Source organism: Helianthus annuus, chromosome 16 (genome assembly GCF_002127325.2).
Source record: "Helianthus annuus cultivar XRQ/B chromosome 16, HanXRQr2.0-SUNRISE, whole genome shotgun sequence".
Taxonomy (NCBI): Eukaryota; Viridiplantae; Streptophyta; class Magnoliopsida; order Asterales; family Asteraceae; genus Helianthus; species Helianthus annuus.
In genome coordinates, this window is record NC_035448.2 from 160147301 (window position 1) to 160158923 (window position 11623).

The window sequence follows — 11623 nt, forward strand, 5'->3', positions numbered from 1 at the left end:
TTCGACATATACCTCTTCTTCAACCACACCATGTAGAAATGCACTTTTGACGTCCATCTGGTAAACCTTGAATCCTTTGAATGAGGCATAAGCCAGAAAGATCCGAATAGCTTCCAGACGTGCAACAGGTGCATACACTTTGTTGTAGTCGATCCCTTCAATCTGACGAAAACCTTGAACGACTAAACGAGCTTTGTTCCGAATAACCACTCCACGGTCGTCTTTCTTGCATTTGAAGACCCATCGAGTGCCAATCTTCTTGTAATTCTCAGGTTTTTCAACAAGCTTCCAAACACCAAGCTTGTGAAATTGCTGCAATTCTTCTTGCATGGCTTCAACCCAAGCACTATCTTTCAATGCTTCTTTCCACGATTTTGGTTCTTCTTGTGACACGTAACACGCGAAGGACCAGTCATTTTGTTGGCCAGATTCTCTTATAGCTGAATACAAACCAACATTCCGGTTGTTTCTCAGCTGATTACGCGTCTGCACACCGCGATGGACATCTCCTATAATATTCTGCTAGGGGTGGGTATCATGAATCCTCATCTCAGGATTGTCTGGTACTCGTGCATTGATACCCAAATTGGTAAGATTAAGATCAACAACCAACTCCACACCGGGAATGTGGGTAGAGGTGGATGCATTCCCTTCAGCAGTGTCTACATTCTGCATATGAGGTGTATCACCAGAGGCACCCTGAACAGGAGCAGCTGGAGCTGAAGATCCTTCAGCTGCATCATGATATTCATCATCTTCAGAAGAATCATTATAATCAGCAGCATCTTCATAAACCTCATTTTGAACCATGTTGTTGACTGACGAAGAAGCTTGAGGGTCAACAACAATAGGTCTAACCAAAGGCGAGACAGCAGCGTTGTCACTTTCTAACAACATCCTAGCTGCTGCTGATTCTTCGTCAAAGGTTGGCAGATTGAAGGAGTCAAATAGCCCATCATAATCGAACATCCACGGATCACCCGGAGCCCTAACAGGACTCGTGTACCTTTGAACCCTAACTTCACTCCATAGCTCAATCTTTTTGGTAGCTAGATTCCAAACACGAAAATTCGGAGTAGCATATCCAAGGAAGAAACCCTCGATAGCTCTTGCACCAAACTTTCCATCCGGTTCAATCATAGTACATGGAGCACCAAACGATTCAAGGTAAGAAAGATCCGGTTTCCTTTTCTGAAGGAGTTCGAAGCAAGTCTTGCCATGTCTCTTTACTGTAAGAACTCTGTTTAATGTGTAGCATGCAACCGATACAGCCTCCCCCCTGAATTGAATAGGGAGTTCCGACTCTACTAACATTGTTCTTGCAGTTTCTATAATCGTCCGATTCTTCCTCTCCGCGACACCATTTTGTTGTGGAGTATAACGAGAACTGTACTCATGAAGAATGCCTTTAGAAGTACAAAACTCATCCATAACTTGATTCTTGAATTCGGTACCATTGTCGCTTCGGATCCTCTTTACTTTCAACGAATAGAGATTCTCCAACATTGTAAGAAGATCCTTGAGGATGCCAGGAGTTGCACTTTTGTGTGCCATGAAGGATACCCAAGAAAATCTAGAATAATCATCAGTAACAACTAGACAATAGGCATCACCGAACGTTGTCTTGTGCTTCATGGGTCCAAAAAGGTCCATATGAAGACGTTCGAGAGGCATGCTGACAGTGTTGATTTTCTTCAAAGGGTGAGACTTCTTAGTTTGCTTCCCTTTTTGGCACGAGACACAGATATCTTGCAAATGAAAACTTCTCACAGGCAGACCATTCACAAGATTATTTTTCACCAAATGGTTCATCTTCCTCAAGTGAATGTGTCCCATTCTTCTGTGCCAAGATATAGACTCCTTTTCTGTGGCTTTTGAGACAAAGCAAGTGACTTGTGCAGATGTTGTAATCGCCTGGCTCATGTCGAGAATATAAAGATCATTAACTCTCGGAGCCGATAAGAGAATCCATTCTTGTGGAATTTTGAATCTAGGTTTCAGCACATAGCAGCCGGCATCATCAAAATGCACGGTGAATTTCTTATCGCAGATTTGCGACACACTGAGAAGAATGTGATCAATTTGCTTCACATAATTGATCTTATCAAAGCACACGATGCCATTGGAGATACTTCCCTCTCCAGTGATAAAACCGCCTTTGTCACCCGCAAAAGCAACATACCCTCCTCTAATATTTCTCACGTCGTATAGGAGCCGTAAGTCGCCAGTCATGTGCCTGGATGCTCCACTATCAACAATCCAATGACTATTAATAGTTCCTCCTAGAACATCCTGCACATGTCATTTAAAACATCAGTTGAGAATGGGGACCCAAGCCTTAGTGGTCTTGGGTCGTCCCTGAGCATCACGAAACGTGATATCAATCTCTTGATGGTTTTCAAGAACAATTGCTCCCCCTGAATTGTCACCCAACTTAGGTAACCAAGTTCGTTTTTGCCTACCATTTTTTGAAGATTCTGGTTTTACAGGTTGTGACACACTTGGTTTCCTTTCAACTGTTTTAACTTCAGATTTTAAAGCCTTTTCAACAGTTTTCATGTTCTTACGTCGTTGTTTAGTTTCTTGTTCTTTTACAGTTCGTTTATCATGTTTAGGTGAAACTGACCGACGTTGAGGATGAACTGTTTCAGGTGGACCTTTCTTAACAAATTTACTCTTTGGAGCATTTGGGCAGTTTCTGATGATGTGCCCAATTTCTCCACATTTAAAACATGTTCTCCTTTCAACAGTTTTTGGAGAACTTGATTGACCACAAGATGTCGAACTCGTGGAACCCGAGGTACTAGCCTTTTCATCACACCCATTTGTGCATTGAGTGTAATTGTTATCACTGTTACGCTTTAAGATTGTTACTTGTTTTACAAAATCCGTGTTAGATTTGTTTTCAAAAGTTTCAATCTTATCAGTACCCTTGGATGACACGAACTTGACATCTTTTGCTTTCTTTTGAAAACGAGCTCCTTTTGCTTTAGACTTCATCTGGGAGTCTTTATGCTTTTGAGCTCGTTTGACTGGTTGTTTACCATTAGAAGCAGTAGGTTGTTGAGTGGTTGAAGATTTTTGTTTGCCAAACTGTTTTCTAATCTCAGCCTTAGGAATTGGATCACATTGTGTTACCACAATTCCCGGAGGTGTTTTTCCCAAAAATTTGTTTGTGTTGTCTTCAAAGACTTTGTCAATCAAAGATTTATTTACATTTTTAATTGGGAAAACATGATCTGAGTAGATTTTATTATCTCCAACCAATGTATATAACACGTTACTGCTTTTAACAGTAGTCACACCTGTCTTATCAGCTTTGACATGATCAATCACTTGCTTCTTAACAAATGGAACATCAGGAGTATCAGGATCACAAAGAATGTGATTCTCTCGTGGAATAACTACTCCTTTCATCTTGTTAAGTGATTTATCCCGTTCACCTACATCCACTTCTGACTCATCATCCGATGTCTCATAGTCCTCGATAATTGGAGGACTTTGCTTCACGGATGATGAAGTTTCCGGTTGCTCAGAAGATGTATTTGAAGAATTGTCCGGTTTGAACCCTAGGCCAGCAGCAAATTCCTCAACATCAAGAGGCACACTGGGTTCATACCGAGGCATTTCCTCCTCATCAGGCATTTTGGTATAATTGTTCATCAAAGGGGGCGGACATTTCTTATACCCTATGCCTTTCTGATTTCCCTTCGGTTGTTGAACATCGATGATGTGATCAAGCACAAATTGGGAGTTAGAATAACTATCCAATTTCTGTTTGATCGCATCATGCTCGCATTGGGCAATGGCTAATTGCTTTTTAGTTTCTTCCACAATGTTAATATATTCATTTATACTTACTTGCTTGTGGTAAACTACTTTGTTAACCTCGGACACATTTTTCTTTAATGTTTCTATTACAGATTTAAATTCTTTTTCATTCCGAGTTAAAGCCATGTTCGCCTCTTTGCATTTCGACAGTTCAATAACCAAATTCTGATTATGACTATGAAGCTTTTCTGATTCAAGCTTCATATCAGCACGTCCGGGTTTCGGGATCAAAACCGTGATTTTCATGATTATGTTCAAAGATGGAAGAGATAAGAGATGATAAACAAACAAACTTTGTATTAATCCGGTAGTAAACATTACAAGTCGGCCCGATTACATGATAACCGAACTAATACCAAAGAAGTATACATCCAGGGAGAAATCAAGTGGTGATTTCCCCCGGTGAGGTCACAAACCTCCTCTCACTCTCTTGCACACACTTGTGCTCTCACTCTTGTGTTGCAAATGACAAAGTGTTGGTATTTATACCAAACACAGGTTGTATGGTCGAAGGATTAAACTGACTGGTCGATAGATCATCTGTCGACCGTCCAGCTTTCGAAAGATACACATGTACCTCGAAGGATCACATATCCTTCGAGGTCCATCTTCATCCTTCGATGGATATCTTTCGAGCTCATCGAAGGATATACATAATCCTTCGATGCCTTATCCTTCGACACCAAACATAACACAACCATAATTTGTCTAGCAAACACACACGGTCAAACGAATAACCCTCTCGTTTGACCACTTCAAACGAGCGGGTCTATACACGTTCGATAGACCGTTTCACTAACTATTACAAATTCAGCGTAAAATAATAACTAATCTATTCGACAAGCATCGGACACAAAATCTGCATCAACAAATTCCCCCTTGTCCGTTGCTGTCGAATGCTGAACATGCAACTGCAACCGATCTTCAGTCAAGTATTCATCTTCTCTGTGTTAACAAATTCCCCCTTGACCGATGATCCAGGTAAGTAGTATCTTGATGCTCCTTGTATAATATTTCCCCCTCAAAGTACGCGTATCCGAGTTGGGTGTTGTGCAATTTCCTCAAAAAGGCTCAATTGACCGATCTTCCGCTGATCTTCCAATACTCCAACCGGCATTTGATAAGGATTCCATTCTTTAAAAACTGCATCAAGTCTTGATCTTCAAGCATACTACATTGATAGAGATTTCTGGTGAACTGTCTTCTGTAAACCGTCTTTGTGGAATCGACCAAGTAATGCACTTTAATCTTCAGCATCAACACTCAGGAAAGTCAGCTAGACCAAGTGTATCCCTTGCAAGCTCAACCAAACAGCACGCTTAGTTGAACGACATCCAGATCTCATTGTCTCGCCTTTGTGAAGTCGACCACGTAATGCACTACAGATCTTCAGCATCAGTACCCAGGAAGTCAGCTTGACCAAGTACATCGTTTGCAAACTCAACGAATTGAGTTACCCCCAGATCCCTGTAAAATCCCAAAGAAACATCAAACCCAAAACCGAATCCTGCAGGTCTTCAGCCTTGAATTATCAACTTCCATAAAGATTCCCCAGGTCTTCAGTAAACAGCGCTTTGACACTACTGTCGACTTTAGATACCTGTATGTTTCCGTGCAAAACTCTTCACGCTGGCTGGAGAATTAATTAAAATCCTCAAATATGTGTCTGTGCAAAACATTCCACTCCGAACCGCTTGTATCACCAGAAAATCACAAACTCTACCACCTGTGATTGCGTTTAGAAATTTACCGAAGAAATTCAACATATGAAAATTTTTATCCCCCCATTTCTTTGGTAAATGTCTAAACCTTAACAGATTCTTTCCACTTCAAAGAAACTGTCGTCAAATGTTCACCAATTCCCTCCACTGAGCGGAACTGTCATCAATCTTCATTGAATGTTCTCGGTTCCGAAAATTCACGAAAACGACTTTCTTCTTTGCATATTCTAGTTGAATAAGAGCGTCCCCTAGTACCCCGTAGGATCTGACTTGTATCCCCCCAAAGAATTTGTGGACTCGTTAGGACCGGTATTGACGTTCTAGGTTCATACGTTCGTCTTCAAATGCGAGAATATGACAATAAACAAAATGCTTTCGAACATTTCCGAATAACCGGTAACAATCGTAAATTTTGACGTGCGGAAGTGAACATACCGTGTTGTTTTTGGCCCATAATAGTCGCGTCACCATTTTTGCCATTTGCATCGGTAACCGTGACTACCCCACATTTTTCAAAAATATCATCATCTTTTGTTTTCATCATTCCGAATCATCCCGCGTGCTCCCAAAACCCATACGAATTTTGACCTTGATATTAGGAGCACGATTCAGATCAACTCCGCAAATATCCGACACCACTCCCACTAGTAATTTGTAGAAACCATCATGTGAGCCCATAATGATAATGGTAGCTAGTAAATTACTAGTGGGCCACAAATAAAAATCCAAAGACCAATATGCATTCACAGACCACTTTATATGATGGCAACAAATTTGTCTTTAGCCCAATTCTTTTACCAAAAACCAAGCCCATATAAAATTTCTGATGTGCATTTACAGCCCATAGATTATATTTTATTCACCCAAAAGTCAACAACCCTATTTTCAAAACATCACCAGCCGACATCCCTTCTTTCTCTCTCCTCTGCGATACATTTCAGCCGACCACCATCATTTATCCTCCTCTTCTTCTGTGATACAAAACAAAAGAACAACAGCAGACAACTTGATGTTGATCGAGGCTGTTTGATGACCCTTCGAGCAGATGAAGTCTGATGATGATCCTTCGACCAAAGATAACCCTTCGACAGCTTCTGATCTTTCGGTTCTGTTGTGATGACCCTTCGATACACAACAAGATGATCTTTCGAAGTGTCACCTCTTGATCCTTCGAAATTGTTGAAGATGACCCTTCGAAGTTTTGTCTGATCTTTCGAGGCTGTGAGGGATAAAGGTGATCGTTCAAGACAGAGGGATAAAGGTGTTCTTTCAGAAAGAATAGATGATCCTTCGAAAATCTCAACATGATCTTTCGAAGTTGTTAATTGGTAATGGTGATCTTTCGAATTTTTTTAATCTGACCCTTCGAAAATTTGAAAGAAAAACAAAGATTTTATCTGATCTTTCGAAGTGGTTAAGTTGACCTTTCGGACACATGTCAGATGTGGATCTCACAAACATAAGTTGCTATCATATCAGAACAGATCTTTCGAAGTAGTTGATGACCCTTCGAAATATGAAGATATCAAGAACTTCAAGAACACAGTGACTGTGTAATTTTGCAGATTCGATGAAAACACTTTGTAAACGATTTTTGATGATGAAAACTTGAATTTTTAGGAGAAAAACATAAAACCCAACACTCGTTTTAGCACAGATCTGAATATTCGGGTCCAGATCTGAGTTTTTCTCATTTTCACCATTTTTACATCTTGAACAAAAATGCACAAAAATCACAGATCTAGAGCACATGTGACTTAGTAAACGGTTAGTTTTACTAAATCGGGCACCATGGCTCTGATACCAATTGTAGGTCCCTTTCCGGAGGATGACGAACCTAAACCTTGTTATACAAACTCACTAGCGAGTGCGGAATCCAAGCTAGCAAGCAAACCGGGATGAAGCAAGTATAAACACAACACACAAGGTTCACCGATTAACACCAATGTATTAATACGTATGAAGGTTTCGGTTACAAGCACAATGTTTACAAATCTAACTTGCAAACTCTCAAAGTGTGTGTGTGTGTTTCGGACAGAATGCTCTCAAGAATACTCTGTCTCTTTCTGTGTGCATCTGCTTTTCAAGTTGAACACACTGCATGGGTATATATATACCCAGCATCTGATGTCTGGTCCGAAGGATCCGATAGATGATCGAAGGATCATCTATCGATGACAAAGCTGTCGAAGGATCCACAAATACTTCGAAGGATTGCATATCCTTCGAAGTCTAACAGTATCCTTCGTAGCCTATCTTTCGATGTCATCGAAGGATCTACAATATCCTTCGATTAGCTATCCTTCGACACAGAACATCTTACAACATTTTACAAACTGTTGTCCAAGTCAAACCGGAGGATGGTTGACTTGGTCAACTTACAACAATAACAAGGACATCGTTTACATCGTGACCGAATACAGACATCGTGACCGGATACAGACAAAGTACAGACACAAGTGCACCAACATTATGTGGACCTGGTTAGGTGATATGGGGTATAATCTGTTGACCGTATAAATTGAATCTTACCCGACTTGCGCTTCACTTTTCCATCACACATTAGGGTTTCAACGTCTTCACCACACTTCACATCTCCTTCTCGAACGACCGACAGGAAGTAATCCTAGGTTCGTATTTTCATCCACCATCCTTCAAAAGGTTTGATTTCGTATATTTAGATCAATCTTGATTTCTTCTTATTTTCATACTAATTCTTTTTTATCCCTCTTTCCTTTCATGAAACGATCAGAACCTTCTCCTTTCATTTGTGCAGATTTGATTTCATCTTGGGTACGATTCCTTCATCCATATCCATATCTGATTGTTGATTATGTTAATTGCAGTTTTTCATCCCATGTTTATATTTTCAGTCTGTTTTGTTATTTTGATTTAAACTGCATGTTCAGATTTATTTTCATTCTGATGTTTCCTATGGTTTAATTAGTTTATTTAGATTTTACGGTTTCAATCTTAAAATGTTTTGTTGTTGATACACTTTGTGGATACGGTTTGGTTGGCCACTTCGTACCTTAGAAAGGACTGGGAGCTCTAGCTCATTTCTATTTCCAGGGGACTATATCGAGAAAGATAAAGGAGTAGCGCAAGCTAGACGTTCGACTTGGTTCGGTTCGATTCGAGCCTGACGTCGCGACATTCCTCCGTCGTGCGCCTAGAGTTCGACACGCGAAGCACGTCGCGAGCTGACATCACCATGACATCACCATGATGATGTCATGTAGTTTGACCAAATGCATGTAACTATTGAAAGAATTGAATCTGCATACATTGATTTAATACATATTGGGCCAATGTTCTTTGATTGGGCCTCTTGTAACACCTCGTAAAATCACGACCGATATTATAAAGACAAGTGTCATGGACTTTAAACGTGTAAAGAATTTGTCTGAGGGACTTAAATTGTTAAACAATGTAAATATGTTAATAAAGGGATCCAAAGTGTCAACATGCCTTTCCTGTGCCTCTGATTGACCTCTCACGACGTTCGTATTCTTTAACGAATAAATTGTCGAACATTGAAAGCCGTTTGTACTTAAAATAAGGATCTTATGAAACATAGGAATTAAAAGTGTCAACATGTTGGAAGTAACCTTTGAGTGACCTTTTAACGAACCCAAAAACATTGTAACAATTATATAATTTGATATCAAAGATAACGGATATAAATCTTGTGAAGTTTTGATGTATACAAAACTCCAAGGCAACACAAATGCATGGAGTACATTCTGAATGATGTAGACCTGAAATTGAGGGCCCTTATTACTAATAATGACCAGAGATTCGAGGTTTGATAGGTTGCATGGTCAAATGTTAAAAGTTCTCAAATTTTTGTCTTCTGACCAAGTTTTACGGACCGCAAAGAGACCACCTTACGGACCGTAAGGTGGCTGATCTGGGCGATAAAGATTAAAAAGCGGATACGGACCGTAAGGCCCTTATCTTACAGTCCGTAAGACCTGTAACTAGGCAGAAAAATGGACAGCTGCCTGTTCAGCCTGTTCCACCGCCTTAGATGAATAGTTTCCGAATTCATGGGCTGCACCAGTGGTTTTTCATGCATAGGGGACACTTAGATTCATCAGGGATCAATGGTAGACTTGTGTGTAATGAACTTGGGCAATTTAACTCACTATATATAGAACATAAGTTGCAACCATTGTTCTTGCACATTTGAAAATCATTCTTACACATTCTCTGAAGTTTCCTGGAGCTCAAGCTAGTTCTCTTAAGTTCCAAATTCGTGTTAAGGACCATTGTAAGTGTTGTTAACCCCCTAAGTTCAAGTTTTATTAGTTTAATGACCAAAAGTCAAAGCCGTCGTAATTAAACTTTGACTTAGTGATTAATCACTAATGGTCCAGTCATTTTTCAAATTGAAAGTGGTTATGAGTTGGTAATTATGTGGGTAATAAACCCTTAAAAGGGCACCCTCTGATTTCCACCCTAACTAGGTCAATTGTCGGGTCAAACTTAATTATAAAAAGTCAACAGAAAGCTATTTTTCAAATAAACATATAATTAACAACGTAGAAGCCATGAAACCTGTTTTATCACTTGTATAACTTGGTAGATGCATGTGAAGTGCTATATATATTAGGTGTATATTTAAAGCCTGTTTTACACTTTTTAGCCAGTTTTAAATTTATAAAACACCATATTTACTAACACTAAACACACATATGGGCAAGTGCACCCATCGTGGACGTAGTATTGTGTTGGTAAGATACCGAGGTTGTCCAAGGACACAAGAGCTTTTAGTACCGGTTTATCCTCAACGTTTAATCAAATCAAAAGTTAGAAAAAAGGTTTTAAACTAGAAAAATAAAACTAAATAAAATGTTGAAAATAAAATAAAAGTAAAAACAGATAGACAAGATGAATCACTTGGATCCGACTCGTGTGTAGTGTAACCTTTGATTATTTCCGCACTTTTGCACATTTTAAGAGATTATCTTAGTTATTGTAGTAGGCCCCTCTTTTGAAGGCGACGTTACCCTCAACCCAATAGTTTGAGTCAGCAAGGATACAATCCTAAAGGGTCGGATTATTGAAAGGTAATTAATTAAGTTATTAATGCATAATGTGGTAGGTCCCTCTTCTGAAGGTGACGTTACCCTCGGCTAAGTAGTCTGAGTCAGCAGGGATATAGTCCTAAGTAGCCGGGTTAAAGTTTTAATAGTAGTTTAACTTATGAGGGGATCAAAGAGTTCGGACCCCCGCCATCCAATACGAGTGGGTATTGAAGGAGGTCCTACTAAATTTGACCCAGGTCCTTTGCAGGATCTATACACTGAACAATGGCAAGACTCTTATCAAACCGTTCCCTTAACCCCGACCAGGTAGCCAACATATCTCCATATAGACCATGGAGATATGAATGGTGAAAATCTTTTATTTTATATAGACAGTAAAATAATGCCAAGACACCACGAACAAATGATAAGGAAGAATCACCTTCAACATAAGAAACTAGTTATTAAAATCATTAATACATAACCAAATAAAAAGTGCGAAAAAATTAAAAATAAAAACTATTACACTAAACACTTGTCTTCACCAAGTGATGTAAGAGACTTAGGCAAACATGGTCTTTGATTGTCAAGAACTCTTACGATCAATCTTGAATCCCGAGATGACTCACACTATATGATGGACAATGGATGATGGTGGTGGATGATGGTGTTGTGATGGTGGTGGGTGGTGGGTGAAGTGTGAGAGAGGTGGTGTGCCAAGGGATTAGTTGCAAGTGAACCAAGCACTCCTATTTATAGACTGAACAGAATCTCGGGCACGGCCCCGTGTCCATCCTCCTCTCTTTCTTCATTAATTGCAGTTTGTCTGCATTAGTTGACCACGCCCCCGTGTCCGCTGAGCACGACCCCGTGTGCAGAAGCATATCTGTACTATCAAGATTTGCCTGGATTTCGCGAATCTTATAGTTGACCACGGCCCCGTGTCCGCTGAGCACGGCCCCGTGGTGGGCGATGGAAGCTTCTACAACTTTGTCTTTTCTGCTAACACTTGGGCACGCCCCCGTGCTCAGTGAGCAC